The sequence below is a fragment of the Rhinolophus sinicus genome, chromosome 1 (assembly GCF_057876585.1).
Source record: "Rhinolophus sinicus isolate RSI-liver-muscle chromosome 1, RSI-T2T, whole genome shotgun sequence".
Classification (NCBI taxonomy): domain Eukaryota; kingdom Metazoa; phylum Chordata; class Mammalia; order Chiroptera; family Rhinolophidae; genus Rhinolophus; species Rhinolophus sinicus.
Window position 1 is genome coordinate 144570969 of NC_142501.1, and position 24228 is coordinate 144595196.

Genomic DNA, 24228 nt, shown 5'->3' on the forward strand with positions numbered 1-24228 from the left:
TGGGGCTTACATAGGGTTGTGCTGAGGATTATGCACATGAGTGAATAGAAAGGACCTAGTACACTGTTCCTAATAGAAACTTGATAAATAGCAGTGGTCATTATAATTATTATTACCACCCTAGCCAGCCTGAACTCAATTTTCCTCAGGTTTAGTCTACATTAAGCTCCTTTCACCCAGAAGGTGAACATAAAATTTTAAGGAAGCAATCTTCTTCATCCAAGTAAAGATCTCTCAAAATTCTTCCCAAACATAGTATACAAAAATAAAACAAAACAATTTAAACACCGGTATGTGAGAATGAGTGTCTGCATTTATGCCTCACTGCATATGCCCCGCGTTAACCAAAAAGATGATATCTTTCTAGAAATTGAGGACCATGATCATCTTTTGAGGTGGACTGATGACCACCCTCCTCCATCAAGTCCAAACACGGCTTCAAGGTCATGAGTCACACCAATGACTGCTCTTGACTGGAAGAGATGCTTTTTCATGAGGGTATTTTTATGTATTTATTTATTTAACATGAGACACCACTCTGTCTGACTCAAAATGTGGTTAGTGTCTGTAACAAAATCCATGTAAATAGGTCTCCCAGGGGCCACTGCAAAGATCTTCAGTAACTTCATGCATAATGGAAGCTTATATAAGTATGTGTTGCCTCAGGCGGGTGCCTTTTCAGAACTCCTGGGGGTTTCTCTTGTGATATTTGTGTTCTCTCTCCTTCAGATGTTTGGGTTCTCTGAGCTGTCATCCCACAGAGCTGATTTCAATCCTGGATTGAAAAACCAGTACGAAAAGAAAAAAAAAAAAAAAAAAAAGGAAGAAGCAGCAGCAGAAAGTGAACATTTATTTTTCCTTCAGAATTAATGTCTGACATGAAACTCACAAAATGGGTGTCAAGAAAATAGATTTAGTTTCATCAAATAATGAAGAGCTGTCTGTACTTTAAAAAGGTATCTTGTGAAAATGAAAACTTTAGTCTAAAAGGTCAATTTCCACAAAATATATTCTGTTTACTGGGTTTACCTTACATCTAAATTTTACTATACATATTTATGACAATTAAATAAACCCAACTTAGTTTTAGTTTACTTTAAATTTGGGCTGTTTGATATATTCTGTCTCTTATGTGGAAGACATTTATCTGGTAACATTCTCAAGCTAGAATATAAAAAAATAAGCATTCCCATGACTGTATACACAATTCTAACCATCATGGATATCTGTATTCCCATGTTAGAGGAGAATAGAGGCAAGAGGGAAGCTAGAATTAGACACAGTGACAATTGTAAGCAATGATGGCTGACAACCTGACAGAGAGTGAAATAATAAGAAATACCTCAAGTAGATTCATAAAAACACAAAATCAGCAGTTTGGAGTCATTAAATATAGGGACAAATCAACAGCTTCTGATCCCCAGATCATATTGAGAAATGTTTCAAGTAGTCATCATATGTACACACATCATAAACCTATTGTACATTTAAAAACACTTTCCCTCCAAAATGTAAGGATTTCCACTCCTTACACGGATCATCTTCAGACATTTAAAATTGTACTTATGTATGCAGGCCTTATTCTTCAATATCAATGGCTAAAAGGGATGTTAGTATGTATTTATTAAAATGACAGCACCTATCAGCTCAATTAATCTAAAAAGTAACACCATACTGTGAGACCTATTAAAGAATCTTCCCTTTTAGGTCAGTTTCCAATGTAAGCCCACACACTGCATTTCTGAAATGACTCCATGGGAGTGTTTCTTGGAATACTGCTTGCAAAAGATGGTTTACAGGGAAAAAAATGTCCAAGAAAATTTATGACTTATTCGTAATACATGTTACCTATCTTACAGGCTCTGAGAAGTCCCCCAGTCAAAAAACATTCCAATTTTGTTAGATCCCATCTTTCCTAAACTTATGTTCCCAATGAATCATTTTTTATGTAAAAATTGTCTCCATTTTACAACATTTGTCTTCTCTCAGTTGCACTGTTAGACATACTGGTTTCTGGCAATGGTTCCTGTATCATTCAGGAATCCAGTAGGAAGCAGATGATACATTCAAAAGGGTTTAACAGAAGTGAGTTTAATGAAGGGATTATTCTGAGAGACATGGTCAGAGGTAAGAGAACCAACAAGAATCCAGGCGTTAGCAACAAGAAGCTGACATCATCAATTGGCTCAAGGGGAGCGGACAGTGTTACCAATGTTTGGTGAGTGCTGGAGCGGTGGAAAGGAGCTGTCCCAGTAGCTGTGGCAAGTATTGTACTTCCTGGTAAATGTTTAATAACCTGCTCTTCAGGAAGAAAAGAAGCACATTTGTACTATTTGCTGATTTTTAAGGAGTAGATCCTTCTGTGATCGCCAATTTCAACCTACTAATGTGAAGTCAGTGAACATGGAGTTGGGAAGAGTTGTGCACAGCAGCACATCTTTATAGATTTCCATCATACAAACATAATAGATATATTTACCCTCAAGAGCATACATAATAGCAAAATGCAGTAAATAATTAGAAAGTGATGGGCTTTGAGTACTTGCTATTCTTAATAAAATTTATTTAATTGTAAATTTCTATACTTTATTTTTAAATGCTGATGAAATTTACCAATATAAAAATCAATAAAGAGAAACCTCATTTAAAATGGATTTGGGAGACTAGGAGAGAGAACCCTGATGCCCATGTCACTCAATGTACACTATTGACCCCAACAAGAAGAGACATACATTGCATCTCTGACAGGAAGTGATAGTACTTTACTACCACAGAAGGAAGAAAAAAATCTGTCCTTGCCCAGTAATAGCTCAGCCAATGGGAGACTGCCATAACTCAGCCAATGAAAAATCACTATTCTTTGAACTTTCAGTTTCCTCCAATGGACTCCTCTTTAACAACAGCTCCTCTCAAGTGCATAAAACAGCATTCCTCTCCTTTTTTTCTCTGGACTTGAGCATGGTTTGCCATTAGACTGCATGTCTCAGACTGCAATTCTTTGTTGTTCCTGAAAAAACCCATTTTGCTGGAGAAGTATCTGGTTGTCTATTTGTTTAAGGTCAACAGCAACTAGCTCACAAAATTATGGAAAATTTAATAAGCCAGCAACAGCAAACTATTGGCTGTAACCATACAATGAATAATCACTATCAAAAGCAGAATCACCGGGAAGGATCCTAGGGAAAAGATATCAGGCCTTCTGATTCCTAACCAGGGATCTGAAAAAACTCTGAATCCATGAGTAGGTACAATCTGCATGAGTCGGCCTCCCAGAGTTCAGGATAGGACAGCAAAGGGCAGAGGATGTATAGGGGGGAAGGAAGAAAATGGGGGAATAATCAGCAGAGTTCCTAAATGTATATGTTTGCCACTCAGGGTTAGGTTGATTGTATAAGGATCCCCCAAAGTGCCTTTAAACATAAATGCTGAAGCACATATCACTTGGAATCTATATTTTTATGTTCCTCAGGTGGTTTTGACACACAACTAGATTTACAGTAAGGTATTACATGAATAAGGCTCTCTGGTATTAATGGTGCCACAACTGACTATTTTTCTCTTTAAGTTCAACTGTTCATTACTCTCTGACTTGTCCATTTAAGAAAACATCTTCCTAGATTATCTTGCCACATCAGGGGTAGTTTAGGCTTCTGTGTGATTCAGGTGGGAGTATTACATAGTCAGAAGCTCAAAGGTTGGAGTGAGGGCTGAGAAGAACCACATCGGGGATCAGTTCAGCTGTCCCCTTGAGCAGAAGAGGCAGAGATCAGGATTTGGGGCAACTGAAGTGGCTGGAACCTGTAGGACAGGAGTCTTAGGTAGCTTGGACTGTCATAACAAAATGCCATAGACTGAGTGCTGTAAACAACAAGAATTTATTTCTCATAGTTCTGGGATCTGGAAAGTCCAAGATCAAGGAGTCCGCCAATTCAGTTCCCCACTGAGTGCTCTCTTTCTGGCTTGCAAAGAGCTGCCTTCTTACTGTGTCTTCACATGTTGGAGGGAGGGAGGGAGGGAGGGAGGGAGGGAGGGAGGGAGGGAGGTCTCTCTTTTTCTTGCAAGAACACTAATCTCATCATGGGGCACACCCTCATGACCTAATCTAAACCTAATCACCTCCCAAAGGACCAACCTCCAAAGCCATCATTTTGGGGATAAGGGCTTCAACGTATGAATTTTGAGGGTATGCAAACATTCAGTCCATAACAAGAAGGTAACAAAAAAGACAGACATCTGCAGATGGGGAATCCAGAAATTCAGTGGGTTACACCTATGAGAACTTATTGGAAGACTAGTATATACATGCAAAGGGCACTACTAACCAAAGTTTCCCACATAGAATAAAGTCCAAGCTCTACATTTTGTCCTTCATGCCCTTGCATATGTTTATGGTTCATGCTTTTATCTTCACCTAAATCTCATGACATCTCCTGATGCTCTCCAAGCTCAGTCACACTGATCTTTCAGGTTTTCACACATGCATTTGTTAAAGTTGCCCTTTTATGCTGGGTCTTCCCCATATTCTTCCTCTATAGCTGGATGGTCTCCATCCTTCAAGTCTCATCTTAAAGTCACATTTCAGAAGGGTCTTTCTTGAACATATCTATAGCAGCTTACTAGGTTTTATTTTTAATTTGAAAAATTGTTCTTATCAAATAAAACAAACACAAACAAAAAACTACATCAAACAGATATATTATTTAATGAATCATTACATAGAAAACACCTTTAAAACCACTACGCACATCAAGAAATAGAACCTTGGACTTGTGGTAATGATGGGCGAGTAAATGCTGTACACATGTCCTCTCATGACCACATCAAAATTACAGTGAAATTATAGAACAGCCACCTTTGAGAACCACCTGAACACTAGCTGAACAGAACTCATATAACTAAGAATATAAAGAAGCCACGTTGAGACTGGTAGGAGGGGCAGACCGTGAAACAGGTTGATCTCACATCCACATGTGGTAGTTAAAAACAAGGAGGGATATCTTGGCCGTGGAGGTCCCGCCTGAGAAGCCAGGGGCCACAGCCCCATACTGGGCTCCCCAGCCCAGAGCACCTGTGCTGGAAGAGAGCAGTCCCCACAACATCTGGCTGTGAAAATCAGCAGGAACTGGTTATCTGGATGAGATGAAGAGCTTCTGGAGGCCCAGGCATCCTTTTAAAGGGCGTGCACAAAGACTCATTCACTCACAAACACTCACCCTAAGCTCCAGCAAAGGGACAGCAGCTCAAAAAGCACCAGGAGCATATGGAGAGGAAATGAATTGTCTGGTCTCAGGGTGAGGCCTAGAGGGACAGCTTTCTCTCAGAGAGAAGTGCTGGTAGATGCCAGTGTCCCTTTGTTGAGCTCTCCCCAAACATAGCTGGCAGGTGCAGGAGGTACTATATCTAAATGTCTATCAATTTGACTAACCCTGCTTACCCCATCCTGATGCTTCCCTGAGATCTTACCCTACCAACCCATGCACCAGACCAAACCTCTTTCAGTGGCTGTTCTTCACAAGCTGTCAGCCTTGGCCCATACTGTGGACTTTCCTAAAATCTCTCAAAGTTCCACAAACCCCAAACAAGCAGCAGCTAGCCTCGAAGAACTGCAGCTAGCCTGTGCCTCTTGCTAAGTGGCCCCTGGCACTAGTGGCAGCTGGTCTCAGTTTACAGCATAGCTTCTTTTAGCCATCTCTACCTCCAGCACAGGCAGCTACCAACTGAAGATCATTTTGCAGCTCCTACCAGGTGGCCTTGGGCCAGGCACAGGTAAGAGCTGACCTGAACCTGTACCAGGGACCCCACCTCAAGAGGCCCCAAAACCAACATACCTGGTAGCTGGCTTCAGAACACGACAGAGCACCACCCAATTGGCTGCACAAACACACCAAAAAGTGAATTTGGCAGGCACCAGAGCCCCACTAAAGTGAATCATGCACTGTGGGGTCAGCCCCCACACAACAGCTCATCCACTATAATAATGGCCAGTCCTTATAGCCAGTAAGCCTGAGGCTAAATCCCACCCACTGATGTGCCAAAAGCAAGGCTCAACTACAACAGGAAATCACACACACACACACACACAAGGTACACCTCTGGAGCACCCGGCTCAGATGACCAGGGAGACTGCACCACTGGGCCCCACATGTCACCCACTACATAGGGCTACTCTACCAAGACCGGGAGACAGAGCAGCCCTACCTTATACATAGAAACAAACACAGGGAGGCAGCCAAAAATGGGAGACAAAGAAACATGTCCCAAATGAAAGAACAGGACAAAACTCCAGAAAAAGAACTAAACAAAATGGAGGCAAGCAATTTATCAGATACAGAGTTCAAAACATTGGTTATAAAGATGCTCAATAAACTTAGGGGATGAATAGATGAACTCTGAGAGAACTTACACAAAGATATAGAAACCATAAAGAAGAACCAGTCAGAAATGAAGAGTACGATAAATGAAATGAAGAATGCATTAGATGGAATTAACAGCAGATTATATGAAGCAGAGAATTGAATCAGTGACTTGGAAGACAAGGTAGCAGAAAACATGCAATCAGAACAGCAAAACAAAAACAAAAACAAAAACAACAAAAAAATTTTTTTTTAAATGAGCATAGCTTAAGGAACCACTGGGACAACATCAAGCATAACAACATTCTCATAATAGCGGTACCAGAAGGAGGAGAGAGAGTAAGGAATGGAGAATCAATTTGAAGAAGTAATGTGGAAAACGTCCCTAATATAACAAAGGAAATAGACATACAAGTTCAGGAAACACAGAGTCCCAAACAAGATGAACACAAAGAGGCCCACACCAAGACACATCATAATTAAAATGGCAATGATTGAAGACAAAGGGAGAATTTTGAAAGCATCAAGAGAAAAGGAGTTCGTCCCCTACAAGGGAGCTCCTATAAGATTGTCAGTGGATTTCTCAACAGATACTTTGCAGGCCAGAAGGGATTGGCATAAACTATCCAAAGTGATGAAAAGAAGGACATTTAACCAACATATAACCAAGATTACTCTGCCCAGCAAATCTATCATTTAGAATTAAAGAGGAGATAAAGAGAAGACAAGAAAAAAGCTAAAGGAGTTCATCACCACCAAATGATTTAAATCCATTAGCATATACCCAGAACAAACCAGTATGATAAATATGTAAGAAGAAGAAAAAATAAAGATAAAAAATGTGAATAATAAAATGGCTATAACTACATACCTATCAATAATTATTTTAAAATGTAAGTATATTAAATGCTCCAATCAAAAGACATAGCATCGCTGAATGGAGAAGAAAACACGACCCTTACATATGCTCCCTACGAGAGACCCACTTCAGATCTTAAGACACACACAGACTGAAAGTAAAAGGATGGAAAAGATATTTCATGCAAATGAAAATGAAAACAATAAGGCTGGGGTAGCAATGCTTATATCAGACAAAATAGATTTAAAGCAAAGGCTATAAGGAGACACAAAGAAAGACATTTCACATACAATAGACAAGATATGAAAGCAACATATGTGTCCATTGATAGACAATTTCATGAAGAAGAAGTGCTACATATATACAATGGACTATTACTCGGCCATAAAAAGAATGAGATCTTGTCATTTGAGACAATATGGATGAACCTAGAGGGTATTATACTAAGTGAAATAAGTCAGAAAGATAAAGACACATGCCATATGATTTCACTAACATGTGAAATCTAAAAACAAAATAAATGAACAATCAAAACAGAAACAAACTCATAGGTACAGAGAACAAACTGACCGTTTTCAGATGGGTACTAGATGAAAAAGGTGAAGGAATTAAGAAGTACAAATTGGAAGCTACAACATAGTCATGGGGATATAAAGCACACCATATGTAATATAGTCAATAACATAATAATTACTATATATGGTGCCAGGTGAGTACTAGACATATAGGGGTATCACTTCATAAGTTATATAAATGTCTAACCTCTATGCTGTACACCTGAAACTGATACAATATTGAATGTCAACTGTAATTGAAAATAAAAAATAAACAAATAATTAAAATAGAACTGTGACAGCCTCCCAGAATCCCCTCCATTAGCATATACCCAGAACAATCCTTTCTTCCTGCTAAAGTAACTGACTTTTATAATAACTGCTTCCATGCATATTTCTATAGTTTTATCACTTAAGTGTACCTCCCTAAACATTATAGTATTGTTCGTTTTTTATATATTTGACGTCTTTTAATACTCTTTATTTCTAATCCCTCTTTTTTTATTCCAATCTTTAAAACTTAAACAAAATTAAGGTATAATTTGCATATGATAAAATGCATGGATTTTAAATGTATAGTTCAATAAACTTTGACAAATGTATACATACAATAGCCACCATTCCAATGAAGGCATAGACTATCACCATCATTATTGCCTAAATGTATGTGCCCTCCCCAAAATTCATATGTTGAAATCTTAACCACCAAGGTAATGGAATTAGGAGGTGGGGCCTATAAGAGGTGATTAGGTCATGAGGGCAGAGTCCCCATGAAAGATATTATTGTCCTTATAAAAGAGGCCCCAGAGAGCTTGCTTGCCCTTTACACCATATGAGGACACAGGAAGAAGGTGCCGTCTATGAGGAAGTGGGCTCTCATCACACACCCAACCTTGAAATTTTCAGCCTCCAAAACTATAAGAAATAAATGTTTGCTGCTCATAAGCCACCCAGTTCATGGTGTTTTTTGCTTTAGCAGTCCAAACAGACTGAAATATCTATCATTCTAAAAAGTTCCATTCTGCTCATAGCCATTTGCATCCCCAAGAGGCAACAATTGTTCTAATCTCTGCTGCCATAGTTCTATTTAACCTATTCTAGGACTTCATGCAAATGAAGTTATATAGTATGCTCTCTCTTGTGTCTGGTGGATTCATCTGTGTTATTTTATGTGTTGGTACTTTGTTTCTTTATATTTCTTTATATTCGTATTCCATTGTATGAACATACTATACTTTATCTACTCTTTTGTGGAGAGATATTTGAGTTATTTTTAGTTTTTAGCTATAATGAATAGAGCTATTATAGACATTTTATAAAAATGTGTGTTACAATAGTATTTATAATACCTAAAAACCAAAAATGACTTAAAACCAAAAATGACCAATAGTGGAGGTTGGTTAAACAAGTGATAATATAATAGTGAAATAGAAATCATGTAACTATTCAAAATTATGTTCACTAAATTTTTTGTGGGATAGAAAACACTTATAATAGAATGTTAAGGGGAGAAACAGAATGCAAAATTGTTTTTACAGTATAATCTCAACTCTGTTAAATACATGCATATGCATCAGTATATATACATGTGTATGTATATATGAATAAAAATACATGAAAATATTAATGGAAATTTTCCTGAGTGTTTTGGTTATAGGTGACTTTAATTTTTTTAAGGTATTTTTGTATTTTCCTGCTAATTCACACCCACTATATTGTTTTTATAATCAGAAATAAACTGATTATACAAATAAAGACCATGTGAGGGAAACTTGTATTCAGCTATAATGCAAAAAATGTAGACTGATAGAACCATTTTAGTCCAGGGTTACACTGAGTGTATTTCACTTCTGGGTTCCTGACATTGCTTTGGTTTTACTGTCTGCAAATCCAAGAGTGTTGTTAATATTTATGAAAACATTGTAGAATAGTAAAATAAACATGTAATGAAACCGTGTGGATTTGTAGAGGTGAAAGCTCTCAAGTATTCAATTCCTGCAGCACCTATTGCCTAGCACATAGTAGGTTTACAATTCTTGTTGAATGTATGAACAGGCACGTGAAAAATCTGGGGAAATGATATGATATTGTGTAAAGGCTTTATACACACCAGTGTAATTAAAGCAACGTTGACATGAGCACCAAGAAGAAAATGTATTTCTCTCAGTCTTGGAAGATCAGGGAGTAGGATAAATCAATCAATCAATCAATCAATCAATCAATCAATCAATCAATCAATAAAAGGCCCTAGTGAGAAGGTAAAACTTTAAGAAGGATTAGTGGAAAATCCATGAGTTAAACAAGGGAAGAGAAGGCCTTCCAGGCAGAAGAAACAACATATGGAAGGGCATAAAACTGGGGCAAGTATGCCATATTCTGGGACATGGAAGGCATTGTAAAGGGCTGGTACAGGGGGGTTACTAATGTGCAGATAGTTGGAGTCCAAGATTGAGAGGTTTGGAAGAAATTAAAGATGGCCCAATAGCAGCGTGAAACAGCTGAGCTTACTGCTTGCCTGGCAAAGCAGAGACGTGACACTCAGGTGTGAGTTCAGCCCTCACTCGACAGAAAGCACTAGATATAGAATGAAAAACGGAAGTACACCAGATAAGGCACGAATTTGAGCTCAAGTCTTGTTTGGCTCCAACGTGGACTGTAAATTTTTCATAACTGATTGACTACCTTTAGGGTTCATATTGTTGGTGTGGAAAAGATGGGTTTTCTATGTCCTAGGAAGAGTTGGGTGAGATGCAGGAGGGCATGGGATCATCCCACAGACACCCTTGCTCAGCTGTGCAAGATGTTCTACATATGAGAAAGCAGGGAGAAGAAGCTCATTAGGGGCTCTGCGTGGCATGCTAAAAATTTTCAACTCTTTTTTCACTTGGGTTATTCACCAGCCTCCTAACTGATCTCTCTTGGCCTGGTCCTACACCGCGAAATCCATTTCCCATAGCTTGTAAACCACACCTAGATTGTATCCATTCAACAGATACTTCCTGAAGACCTACCAAATGTTGGGCACTTGTCATGCAGGGTGTTATGCAGGGCCTCTAGTCCCGCTCCCCACATAAGAACGCAGGATATGGTGAGGCCAAAAGGAACAACAACGGAGCCATAGATAGGGGAGTCATACCACTATAGTCTCGCTGGCGGCTGGGTTGGAGACACAGGAAGCAGGAGCCACACTATCCGCAACCCATTGTCCACTTGTCTCTGCCAACCAACCTCACTTGCTAGCTGCAATCCGCCGTGCTAACCGCAATCCGCTCTTGCTAGCTCAGTCACCATCTTCTTGCTAGCCCCCATTTTCTGCTAGCGTAGCCACGGCAGTTATATTAGTGGCCAAAGGCTCACAGGTTACAGCTGACGGCCAACTAGCCTCAGCTGATGGCCATCCAATCCCAGTTGATGGCCATTTACTACCAGAGCCAGCACCTTTCCATGTGAGAGCGAGAGCCTGGAAACTGCACTCCTGGCTCTGTTCCCACAGCACTCTTCCATTCCTCTGCTTACATTTTTTCAGTGGGTTCTATTATTTATAAAGTCCTTATTGGGACATTCAAGGCTGTCTAAGCTCTGATGCCATTCTTCTTTCCTGCATTGTCCTTCATCACTGCCCTGATTAAGTAACTTCCCAAAAGCTGGTCATGCTTTGAAATTTGGTTATCAATTTCAGTTTCATCACTTATATGGTCATGTGACTTTGGGCATTGTCTTAGCCCCTCAAAACTGCAGTTTCCCTATCAATAATATGGAGTAATAACAGTATCTATCTCCTAGGGTTGATTTATAAATCAAAGCTAATCTTGTTCATCAGTTACTTAGCCTGTGCCTGGCACATAGGAAGAGCTTATTTTATGATAACTATTGTTATAATTACACCAAGTGAGATTCTATGGAGAATCTCTAAGGACAGATGGAGACATGCAAGTACCTGCCTGCCCTCCAACCTTTCCCCAGTAAAGCTGAATAACCTGATGCCACTTCAAAAAAAAAAAAAAATTCTCTTCAAATATTTAATATTCATTTAGAGGAGAGTTAAGCCCTGCACAGGCTCAGAAGTGTCTGCTGCTTCCCTCCAGTGCATCTCACTCATCAAAGCAAATACTCAGCAGCTGATCAAGCCCCCTCTCCTTAGAAGGCAGCTTATCATCCTTCAAGTGTTGAACTTCTCCCTGGAGATAACTCATTGGCCTCCCACTAAATCCAATCATCCTAGGTCCCAGAGCTGTATGAGTTCCTTGGCAAGAGACAGATACAGAGGAATTCGCCATCAGCCTACATCCAAGTCAGCATTCATATCCCAGCAAAGGGAGCAGGGGGAAGGGTTCCTTTTATTACTTTTCATAAGGCAATTACAACTTTCTTTAACCATATTTGGAATATAAGAGGACACACTCTAATTTTTAGAAAAATGCATAAAGCAAGCACGTTGGAATAGTGTTTTTTTAGACCTTACATGTTCTCCCTTCTTGTACAAATGCAGCTAATATTTTGGAAGGTCTAGCTGTACCTTGCCTAAGAACAACAGACAGTAGCAATAGCCTATTAATGGCAGAGTCAGGAATCTCTGCAAACTCACCTATGGAAAATTCCTGAGGTTCTTCCATAAAAAACTGCCCAGGCTGTTTTACAACCCAGGCCTTTACTATGCTGTCTTCTGTCTATTATATTCTTCCATGTTCCATCTGTATTCATTTCCTAGGGCTACTGTATCAAATTACCACAAACTTACATGGTTTAAAACAACAGAAACTTATTGTCTCACAGTTCTAGAGCCTAAAAGTGCAAAATTAAGGTGCCAGCAGGGTTGGTTCCTTCTGGGGGCTCTGAGGGAGAATCTGTTCCATGTCTCTCTCCTAGTTTCTGGCGGTTGCCAGCTATCCTGGGCTTTCTTTGACTTATAGATGCATAACTCCCATCTCTGCCTCTGTGACTCATGACATTCTGTCTCTGTGTTTGTGTCTAACCCTCCCTCTTTTTATGAGGACGCCCACATTCAATATGACTTCACCTTAACTTGATTTCACCTGCACGATCACATTCTCAGGTACTGGGGGTTGGAGCTGGAACATAGATTTGGGGGAACACAGTTCAACTCACAACAACCTTCATCTGGTGAACACTTCGCTGTCTTCAAGACTCAGCTTAATTGTCTCAAAAACTATGGACTGAATATATATGTATTTAAATAGCTGAGTCTCCTTGGGTTCCAAAACTGTTTTTACCACTCTTATCCCTCCATCTTCATGGCTAAGTCAGTTATTCCTTTTCCTGTGCTTTCAGTTTGCTAACTTAAGAGCTATGTAGATGTAAGAGTTTTATAGATTTTGAATATGCACATTTTCAATCTTTTATTCATTGTGCCTTGGTAATTCTTATTTTATATAATGTGGCAGGACATACTTTTTCAATACTGATCAGTAAAGACGAAATGTTTTTGAAAAATCGATGAACTAAAACATTTTATATTATATGTAGCATGTCAGCATACCTTTATTTTTCGGCATACATATCTTTAGATTTTATATATCATGCCCAAAGGCTGAATATCAACTGTTAGCCACAAGAAGGAACAAATAATATATTGTGGAATTATATATCTGTGTTTCCTTCTAAATCTATTTTATGTAGTGAATAAAATTTTAATTGTGTTTCCAAAGTGAAATTTTCAGTCTCTTATAATTACATAACAGGTATCTGGGATTATAATATACTTACACATGGTAAGACAGAAAGGCTTTTATCACTAACATTCTGAGATTTTGAATAAATAGTTAGGTTTGAATTAAAAATGCATATAGGAGAAGGGGGAAGGCAGATTATTGTGTAATGGGTAGAGTTTCAGTTTGGGATGATCAAAAGTTCTGGAGATGGACAGCGGTGATGGTGTACAACAACGTGAATGCACTTAATGACACTGTGACGTACACCTAAAAATGGCTGAACGGTAAAATTTTGTTAAAAAGAAAAAAAAGACTTAGCTTAATAGTACCTTCAGAGAAGATGCTCCTGATCCAATCTTCTCAGGTAGAATTGGCCATTTCCTTTTTGTATTCCCTCTGATCCTCTGTTTAATTTTCTGTCACCTATATCCTATAATTGTCTTTGTCCCTACCAAAATATTCAAGCATCAAAAAATATTTAAGAATCAATATCAAGAGCTTCCCTCTTTCTTGCTCCCCTCCTTGTCCCATTCTAGCCTTCTTGAAAGGTATCTAAAATTGCATTGTTAGCCATTTTGTGTTGGTCAAGGTAATGGGTAGAGCTGTAAAATCGACAGTGTCTAAAGTAGGTGGCTAAATTGATTTCCATAGCAATGGAATGAACCACCCTCAAAGGAAGATAATACAGTTGACCTTGACCTTTGAACTACATGGAGGCTAGAGGCACTGAAACACACCCCCCCCAAACACAGTCAAAAATCCATATATAACTTTTGACTTTTCAAAAACCTAACTATATTTGTCCTTTGGTATAGAAGTGAGATTGGTTCCAGAACCCCTGCAGGGGATGCTCAACGGTCTTGTATAAAATGGCATAGGACAATGCATGGTGTTGGCCTTCTGCATTGGAGGACTCCCCGTATCTACTGTTTTTGATCTGCGGTTGGTTGAATCCACAGATGCAAAACCTGGGATTATGGAGGGCCGACTGTATTTTGAAAAAAATACACATATAAGTGGACCCACACTGTTCAAACCCATGTTGTTCAAGGGTCAACTGTATAACTAATACAAATATGTACCTTACAAAACTGTTGTGAATAATGATTGGGAAAATGTGCTTAATTAGATTATATACATTAATGAGCGAAAACATGTAAAGAAGGAAGCACAATGCCTAATCCACTAAAGGCAGTTTATAACTGTTAGTTCCCGCCTCCATTCTCCTCTATAATGAAAACAATCCTACCTGCTATATTGTGAAAATGTTTTGAAAACTGTAATGTATTATGGAATTATAGTACATGTAGTAAAGTAAGGTATTATTGTAAATAGGAAAGAATATATTGTTACCTTAAAAGCTGTCTACATTTCTTCTAAAGAGGAAATTAACTCTTTTGTTTAGGCAAAGGGGAAAAGCCCTAAATAAACAGGTATGATTATAAGGAAGAAAGGAATTCAGTGGGAGCTGGAATTCAAATAGGTGACCGGCTAATGTGAGACCGCTGGGGAACCTTTAGCAATCTTGGAGAAGGTGTGGTTTTTCCACAACACACGAGATAGGGTCACATACCATTTAATGTAAATGTTCAAAGCCCATCTCTAGAAAGGTGGAAGGTCTGGAGGTATATGGGCAGGAAATGCATAGATCACACCATATGTACAGGAGTGAAATTTGGAATGAAGCTTAGACTTGAGTTTGGGGGCAGAATCAAGGCATAAAGTAAATTATTATATAAACACTTAGGAAACATGCTCTTTTCCAAAGCATAGAGGACAATCAGGTTCATCATAAATGTTTTTTTACTATCTCCCATTTTATTTATTCTTCTTAATTATTCTTATTATTCATTAATCTTATTAATCTAATTAAGGTATACAAAGGAGGTATGTTCTTTACTAATCAAAGAACCAAGTCAATAGTAAGTTGAAATTTCCTGTAACTTACACTGGTTTAATAAACCTTTGTAATTCCTTGGATATTTTTCTTTTTCATTTTTGGTACAATAAAAAAAAACAAAAAAACAAAAAAAAAAAACACCAGAAAACTGAAAATCTAGGGCAGTTCAGAGAATAAGACACTCATATGCCCAATTTCAGTGTTTTGCCCACAGATGTGGCTCTGTCTCTGTTTTGGTTAAGTCTCTCATAAGCCATAAGACAGAATCTGAGCTGCCTGGTGCAGCATTCAAGGTCTTTCATGATCTGCTTTCTGACCATCTCTCCAATCTCTTTTTCTACCCAATTCTTACCTCTCCTACAACATATGTCAGTATTACCAAACTGCCTGAGTTCTAGAACTCAGCCTGCTGTTTATATAATCCACTACCTGCTTCATCCTTTTCACGTCTACTGAGAAGCATCCTCCAAACCCTATCAGTCCTTCCTTTCAGCCCCTTCTCTCCTGGGCATTTGTTTCCATCACTGTTTTTCTGGTTAAGAGTGTGGGCTGCCTAGAGCTCCCACTGACTAGTTGTATGACGTTGGACAATTATTTCACGTTTCAGATTCTTCATTTGTAAAATGAGGACAATAATAGTGCCCATATCATAGGTTTATTGTGAGGATTAAATACTTGTAAAGTATTTAGAATGGTGCCTGGTACATAGTAAGTGCTTAATAAATGTTATTTTTATTATAATTATTAATTTACTTAACTTTCTATTTGCTTATTTGATTATGAGCGCCTTGGAATTAAGGACAACACAATGCCCAGCACATAGTAGGCTCTGAATATACATTTCATGCAAATAAAAATTGTGTGTGTATAATATATGTTTAATAAGAAACTTCTATAGCTGTGCATTTCTTAGTGAATTCCTTAATAATGCCCAAATGTTACAAACATGAACTAAATTTGATCTGTATATCCATGAGCATCTATTGATAATGATAATAAAGTTCTATTTTTGTTTAAAAACCGTCTCCAAAACACAATGCTCACAGTCCATGGAGAAGCAAACAGGTACTCCTTATGTTTTCCTTTAGGTAAACAAAACACCAAATTTAATTTGCATCTGCATCAAGAAGTTTAAATTTTTTTTTTTTTCATTAAAAGCAGAGTATGGCACCTGGGACAGATAATTAAATGCATCTGAAACCCAGGAGATAAAAAGAGATGAAGAGTTTTGTAATAAAAACAGCCTAGCTGATCCCCTCCCCCTCCTTCCAAGTTCAAAAATGACTGTCCTTGGAAGACAGTGTGGGCTCTTCATTGAGAGCATTGCTGGGAGCTTAGAGTGTGGACTTCCTCCCGGGAGTCTTCAGCTCCTCGTGTCACATGAGGTAGACACTGTCACACAATTGGCCTTGACTCCCAGGAATAAAGACAGGCTTAGCAATACATCATTGCCAGCCCTACTTTTCCCTCCCTTTCTTCTCCTCACCTCTCTCTTAGAGAAGGAGAAAGGGAGGGAGGGAGGGAGGGAGGGAGGGAGGGAGGGAGGGAGGGAGGGAGGGAGGGAGGGAGGGAGGGAGGGAGGGAAGAAGAAAACAAAGAAGGACACCCACAGGGTCTCTCTTTCTCCTGTTATTCCTTCTTCCCCTGCCCTCGTTTTTCCCTTTGGACTATATTTCTGAAAGAGAATGATCTTAGAATATCATTGAACCAGCTAATGAAATGACAGCAATGATTAGTGGAGGCCTGTAGCGCACTACTATCCCCAGGAAAGAATGCCAACCTTCTCCCCTGTCCCTGGTGAATTTCCTCCTCAGGCGGCATCTGTGCTCCCCACCCCCAACCTCAAGTCATCAATGTCGCTTCACTGGGTCCTTCTCCTCTGTTGCCAAACAAGCTCAATGCTTCCCAGTCTTAAAAAGAAAGTTTCACATGCCTCTTCTGCTTCTTCGAACTACCATAGCATTGCTTCCTCTTTCAGAGCCAAATTTCTTGACTGTGTCACCTCCTACTTTTGTCTTCCTCACTACCTGTTAAGTCCATAACTTCCGAAAATTAACTGCTCTACTAAAACAGTTCTTAAATTTTGGAAGATGATTCAAAATTTCTTTGGAAATCTAGTAGAAATGATAAACCATCTCCTCAGGACAAAAAAATACATATATATATATATATATTTTACAACAAAATGTTGCATGTAACTTTAGGGATTAATAAATTTACTGAAACTTATCCAGGGAAACTTAAGGACCAAAGATTAAGACCCTTTGTTTTAATAGGTCATAGTAGCCTTTTAATAATCTTCATTTCCATCCTTAAAAGGTTTCAGGGAAGAGTAAGTACTTTGGGTTCAAACTAAGAACTTGGATTCCAATCCTTCCACTTACGAACTGAATGACCTTGGCCAAGTGACGTAGAGCCTCTGACCATCAATTTCCTCACCTGTAAAATGAGTAAAATAATATCTATCTAAGAATATGTGGCGGGTGTTCAATGTAAGATGTGAAAAACAACTAAGATGATACTTCACACTTGCGAAGCACTCGATAAATGAAAATTTTCATTCCCCCTTCAATAGCTTATGTTCCTTCTTTAATCCATTGGTTCAGTTTTCTCCTGCTGCCCTATCAGTTTAGATGTTTCCCAAGATTCAGCGATGACTGGCCTTGCATCCCCACTCATTATATATCCTTTCTTAGTACTACCCCTCTTACCCGACCAAATCTCTGCTTCCTGTCTTCCCAGCTTTAGTTCTACCTGAAGGCATTACTTCCATCGTCACCTGAAATCCAGCATCAAAAGCCAAACTCACCTCTTCTTTCTAAAATAGGTTCTTCTCTTTTGACTTTCCTTTCTCCACCCAGGCACCCAGACCTCCGGGATCCTCTGCGTGTTCTCTATCTCCGCCCCCTGCCTCCCATCATATACAGCCAGCCACTAGAGTCCCTGCCTGTATCTTTTGTCGCCATGTCTTCCTTCGCATTTCCGCTGCCACCGTCAGCTCACACTGGTGCTTCACCATCAGCTTCCCTGCCCGGTCTTCATTCTAATCCATCCTAAACAGCACTTTTTATTTGACTTCACACTGTATTGTGCCATCTCTGTGTTGCCTATGGCTCTGAACTCAACATCATTTGGGTTGGGGAATAAAATGATTAGTGAAATCAACCACAAACTTTGTTGATATATTCATGTTCAACTGTTAGAAATAGACCAATGTATTCTGTGGAGAAAAAAACAGACTTGTTCCCTAAACAAAAGGGATAAAAAAGGATGATTAAAAAAATAAGTCTGCTTAACAGTCCACTTAAAAGTCCATAATGACTCTAAGACAATGAAAATAGAAGTTCTAGCTCATTGAAAAATTTTAATCACAGAAACATATTGTGATTTACAGACACTCAGAAAAATGCCAGGTGGCAGTGACGTTAGTCCCCAAGGAAGGACTTTAATGATACCAAACACACATAGCCCAATATACCAAACCTCTCTCCAGATTAGAACTCATGTTGTAAAACATTGGAGGTAACTCTGATTTGGGGCTGTTGGCTGCTCAGTGAGTGGTGCTGCCCAACACAAGGAGGGCCCTGAGTAACAACCTCTGTGCATTCAAAGAGACACCAAAGAAAATAGGGGAGTAGAAGTTGTGAATAAATATGTAAATCTAAGCATGTGTTCTTCATGCATTTCATAAAAATCTGGGGAGTACCGCCATTCTGTTTTCCCTGCAGTCCTGACTCAGGTTCTAGGACCTCCTCGTGACCTTACCTGGCCACTCCAAACCTCTCTGAATTCATAGCACCTATCATCTACCCCAAAGATTCCCCAAATTTTCTCTGCTCACAGCATCTTAAGTGTCTCCCAAAGTTTTTTTGTGTGGTGTCCTTTGGCCAAAAAAAAAAAAAAAGTAATAGTTTTCATCCTCAAGTAGTTGTGTCCAACAACTTAATAAATCATGTCTTAACAGCTTAGCAGCTGTTTGAAAGAAATAGTGCATATAAATGGAAAGAAAACGGCTATTTAAAATTTTATTCTTATGTAATCATAATTACTAATGCATATGTGTGTTTGTCGGGCACTGCCCAACTTCTCAAACTTTGAAATCAGATTGGACCCCACCACCCTCATTAGCTGTTCACATGGATTTGTGTGCAGTACTTGCATTGTTATCACATTAACTGCCAGAATCCAGCTTGCAAAGACATACGATCAGAGGAATATAGCATGACCTAACGTTGAAGGTATGAACTACTTGTAGCTCACCTGGCAGGTGACGAGCATCACTGTATTCTTTTTCTTTTTCGAAATAAAAAATATCCCATGATGCCCCTGTGAATTCACTATGGCACCTTGGAATGCCTCAGCATATAGTTTGGGCATCTCGAATCTAATCACAGGCTACTGAAAACTATGGTCATGAGCCATCAGCATCAGCACTAAGTAGAAATTATTCTTACCCCACAGACCCACTGAATCAAAATGCGCATTTTAACAAGATGCCTAAGAGATTCTTGTGCACATAATGGTATGAAAAGTGTAGTTATGAACTATGATTTATCACCTGGTCATATTCTACTACTGTGAGAGGTCCTATGTTATTATATATTTTTAAGTTCTTGCAGTTATTCTTTTCTGCAGAACCCTCTCAAGTGCATAGTTAGCTAAATGGAGGGCAAAGATGTCATTATGCTTTGTGATTCCTCCTAGTCCTCGTGGTCAGTATGGTAACTTGCATTGAGCACGGGGCTTAAATATGTGCTGAATGAATGGACCCACTCTTGAGGCCTCCCAGAAGTCCTGGGAAGAGTCACTTGTGCAAGAAAATTATTTACAAAGCCAGGTCAGGTGTACAAGTTTCAGGTGTACAGTTCTGTAATACCTCATCTATATATCACATTGTGTGTTTACCACCCAGAGTCAGTTCTCCACATCTCATTATTTGGGTCACAACAAGAAGAAAATTATATCTTACTATTCAGCTTGATAAAGAATATAATTATGCCACAGGGATATGTAGCCCAAAACTACAGTGACATGACTATATAAAAATGAAGGCAGAGTATACGTTGTTAAAAGATAGCTAGACTGCATTTCTTGAAAACATAATGCACTAAGTGTTCCAAAATAATGGTGCCATTTATTAATTGAACTCACAAATCATTTGAATGCCAAGATCTGCATGCATGAAAAATGTCATGAAAATTGGATTCAATTCTGTTTGAAACAGCTGTCTCCACTACAGCCAAACCAAATGTACTAAGTTCTTAGGAAAAAATTTGAAAGGCAAAGGAAGAAAAAGGAGCCTTGCTCTGTCAGAGGGTTCAGATTTGTCTCAATGCCACCAGCTATTCTCTACTTTTACTTTCCCTTCAGTGATATTTCTCCCGTAGAACATTCCATTGAGCTATTGAGATGAAACATCATGCGAGCAGATGCAAGCTCACTCTGTGATGTCTCTGCATATAACTTGAACCAGTCTCATAACCACAAAACCGTATTTTTTCACCCCAATCAGTCACCTCCTAGGTGTGGGAGGGGAGAGAAGGAAACTCAGATAGGAGCATAGGATAATGGAATCTTAATAGACTGACAGCTCATGGAGTCATAAACATCCACTCCCTCACAAGGACTCTTGATTCTAGCTCTGCAACATTTCCCAGCTCTGTTTTCCCTGCCACCTCCCACTGCTACCATGTCTCAGCTGGATTACTGCCGCAGGTACTTACCTAGTGGTGGCTTCATTCTTATCTACCTTCACACAGCACTCTGAGTAATCTTTAAAAACAGAACAAAAATAGACCACATCACTCCCTGGCCTGAAACTGTCCAATGGGTCAAAATTGCTCCTGACTATAGTAGTTCCCCCATTACCCACTTTCTGTGGTTTCAGCTACCTGCAGTCTACCGTAGTCAACCCCAGTACAAAAATATTAAATGGAAAATTCCAGAAACAAACAATTTATGAATTTTAAATTTGCACTGTTCTGAGTAGCATGATGCAATCCTGTGCTGTCTCACTCCATCCTGCCTGGGACATGAGTCACCCCTTTGTACAGCATCTCCACACTCTATATGCTCCCTACCTGTTGGCCACTTAGTAGCCATCTAGGTTATGAGAGAGAGAGAGAGAGAGAGAGAGAGAGAGAACATAACTTTTATTACAGTGTATTTTTATAATTGTTCTATTTGGTTAGTTATTATTGTTAATCTCATACTGTGCCTAATTTATAAATTAAACTTTATCATCGGTATGTATGTATAGGAGAAAACAGTATATAAACAGTTTGGTACTATCCACAGTTTTCGGCATCCACTGAGGGTCTTTGAACATATACCCTATAGATAAGGGGGGACCACTGTACTTGAATAAAACCCAAACTCCTCCGACAGCCAACCAGACCTTACAGGATCTGAGCACTGTCCACCTTCAGACCTCATTTAATATCACTTTCTGCTGCATTTACTGTACTCCAGTCACACTCACCTCCTTATCCCTGGAACGCACCAAGCTCCTTCACTGTTTGGGGCCTTGAGCAAGCTATTCTTGCTGCCAGAAATGCTCTTACCCTTGATCTTTGTATTGATAACCACTTCTCATCACTCATGTCTTAGCAAAGAAAGAACCTCATCAGAGAAGTTTGCCTGACAACCCATTCTATTTACATAGTTGCTCCCAATAAACATACATCTCTCTATATACCATTATCTCATTTCATTTTCTTAAACACTTACCCTATCTGAATGTATCCTATTTGCTCATCACTATGCCTGTTTCGTAAATTATGTTCCCTCATAAGAATGTATGCTCGACGGGATCAGGGATCTTATCTGTTCTCTTCATCCCCACATTTCTTGAGCAGAGCCTGACATAATAGGCATATGCGTGTAAAGGCTTTAAAATGATCTATTCCTGCTCCTTTGTTTTCCTAGAATAACTGAGAGCCAGGAAAGCCATTGGCTGTGCCGTATCATCATCAATAATGAAACCAAAGTGAGGACTCAGCCTCAAGCTTTCTGCTCCACTGCTATTTCTGTTACACCCCTGACTGTTCATTCTAAGAAAAAGCAGTCTTGTCCTGAGTGGTCTAAAAACATTGTTTAAACGTAGTTCAGGTGACTCTGATTCAGGAATGCCCCATTTTGGGATGTGAAAAACATTCCGTGAAGTGTCTCCTCCAAGTCTGTCTGTGCAAAGACTTCTTTACTTCACCAAACTTTCTTAGAGTATTAACATACAAGTTAGTTTAGACTTTAAGGTGGAAGATTTCTTTTTAAGTTTCTTCTTCCATTATTGAAATAAATCTGTTGATGAAATTAACATATCAGATGGAACAACAAAACTAGAAATAACTTAGATCTCGGAAGATAATTTATTCATTAAATTAGAACTTTTAAATACAGGCAAAAGAGAAAATAACTATTATTAAAATGTTCCAACCAAATTGCTGCTTATCTTACACTATGCTAATTTGTAACAGCACCCAAAATTCCCTCTTCAACAACCATCAGAGAAAATTGGAGATTATAGGAAGGCTGTGGGAGGAGAGTGATAGGCGGGGGAGGGGTGCTACTAGTTATTCGAAAGGCTGAATAATAACCATTAAGATCTGAGTTCTAATACCATCCTCAGGGTTTGTGCCCAGAAGCTTAATACTTCTTTTCTCTTCCCATTACCCCGAGGACAACCCTTTCATATGTGCATGTTAAGTTTCTCACAGGATTAAATCTCCCTCAACTCATTTTCTGCATCGCAGACAATGATCTTAGTAAAGCACAAAACATATTAGGTCATGTCCCCACTTAAAATCCTTCAAAATCTTCCCATTGCCCTTAGGAGAAAACTGCAAACTCTTTAACATGAACTACCAGTCTTATCACAGTCTTAACCGTGCTTGCTTCCCAAGCTTTATCTTTCCCCTGTATTCTGTTTCCTCAGTCCTTCTGGACTACATTCCGTGTTTCATCTGAGAGCCTTTATAGATGCTGACTGCTTTGCTGGGACGTGCAGTTTTCTTTTAAATTTTGGAATTATAATATAATATTATATGCTATAAACTGGATTGTGTTCTCCCAAAATTCTTATGTTGAAGCTCTAACCCCCAATGTGACCATATGTGGACACAGGGCCGTTAGGAAGTAACTAAGGTTAAATGAGGTTATACGGCTGGGGCCCTAATCTGATAGGAGTGTTCTCATAAGAGAAACCGATCTCGATCTCTCTCTCTCCTTCCATGTGTACACACTTAATGTGGTCATTGAACACACAGCAAGACATATGGTGGCCACTTACAAGCCAAGAGTAGAGGCTTCAAAATTAAACCTATTTTGCGAAGGAATTCTAGCCTCCAGAACTCTGAGAATTAAATTTGTGTTGTTTAAGCCAGCCGGACTGTGGTATATTGTGTTGGAAGCCTGAGTTGACTAATATATGTACTATTAACCTATAGTAATGTAACTACAACAACATACTTTGTGCTAACCATTTTATATGTATTATTTAACAGAATCTTTAACACAACTCATAATGTAGCTATTATTTTCTTCATTTTACAATTAAAATAAATTCAGAGAGGTTATATCTTTCTTTTAGAAATGATAAACCTGAAATCGATAAAGATTAAGTAATGTATACAAATCACACAGTAGACTTGAAGAGTAAGGATTGTGACTTGGCTCTGTGGCTGCATGTCCTGTGCACCTAACTGCTATATGACCCAGTGTCTGTCCTAAGGGGGATGAAAACCTTGTGTCCCGTGAAGGACTGCTGAAGGACCTTGGAATTGTTTGCCGAGAAATATGTGGTAGCTGCCTCAAATAGCTAAAGGACTGGAAGAGGGATTAGATTTATTTTTCAATAATTTTAAGCAAGGACATTTGGATCAATGTCAGGGAGCTT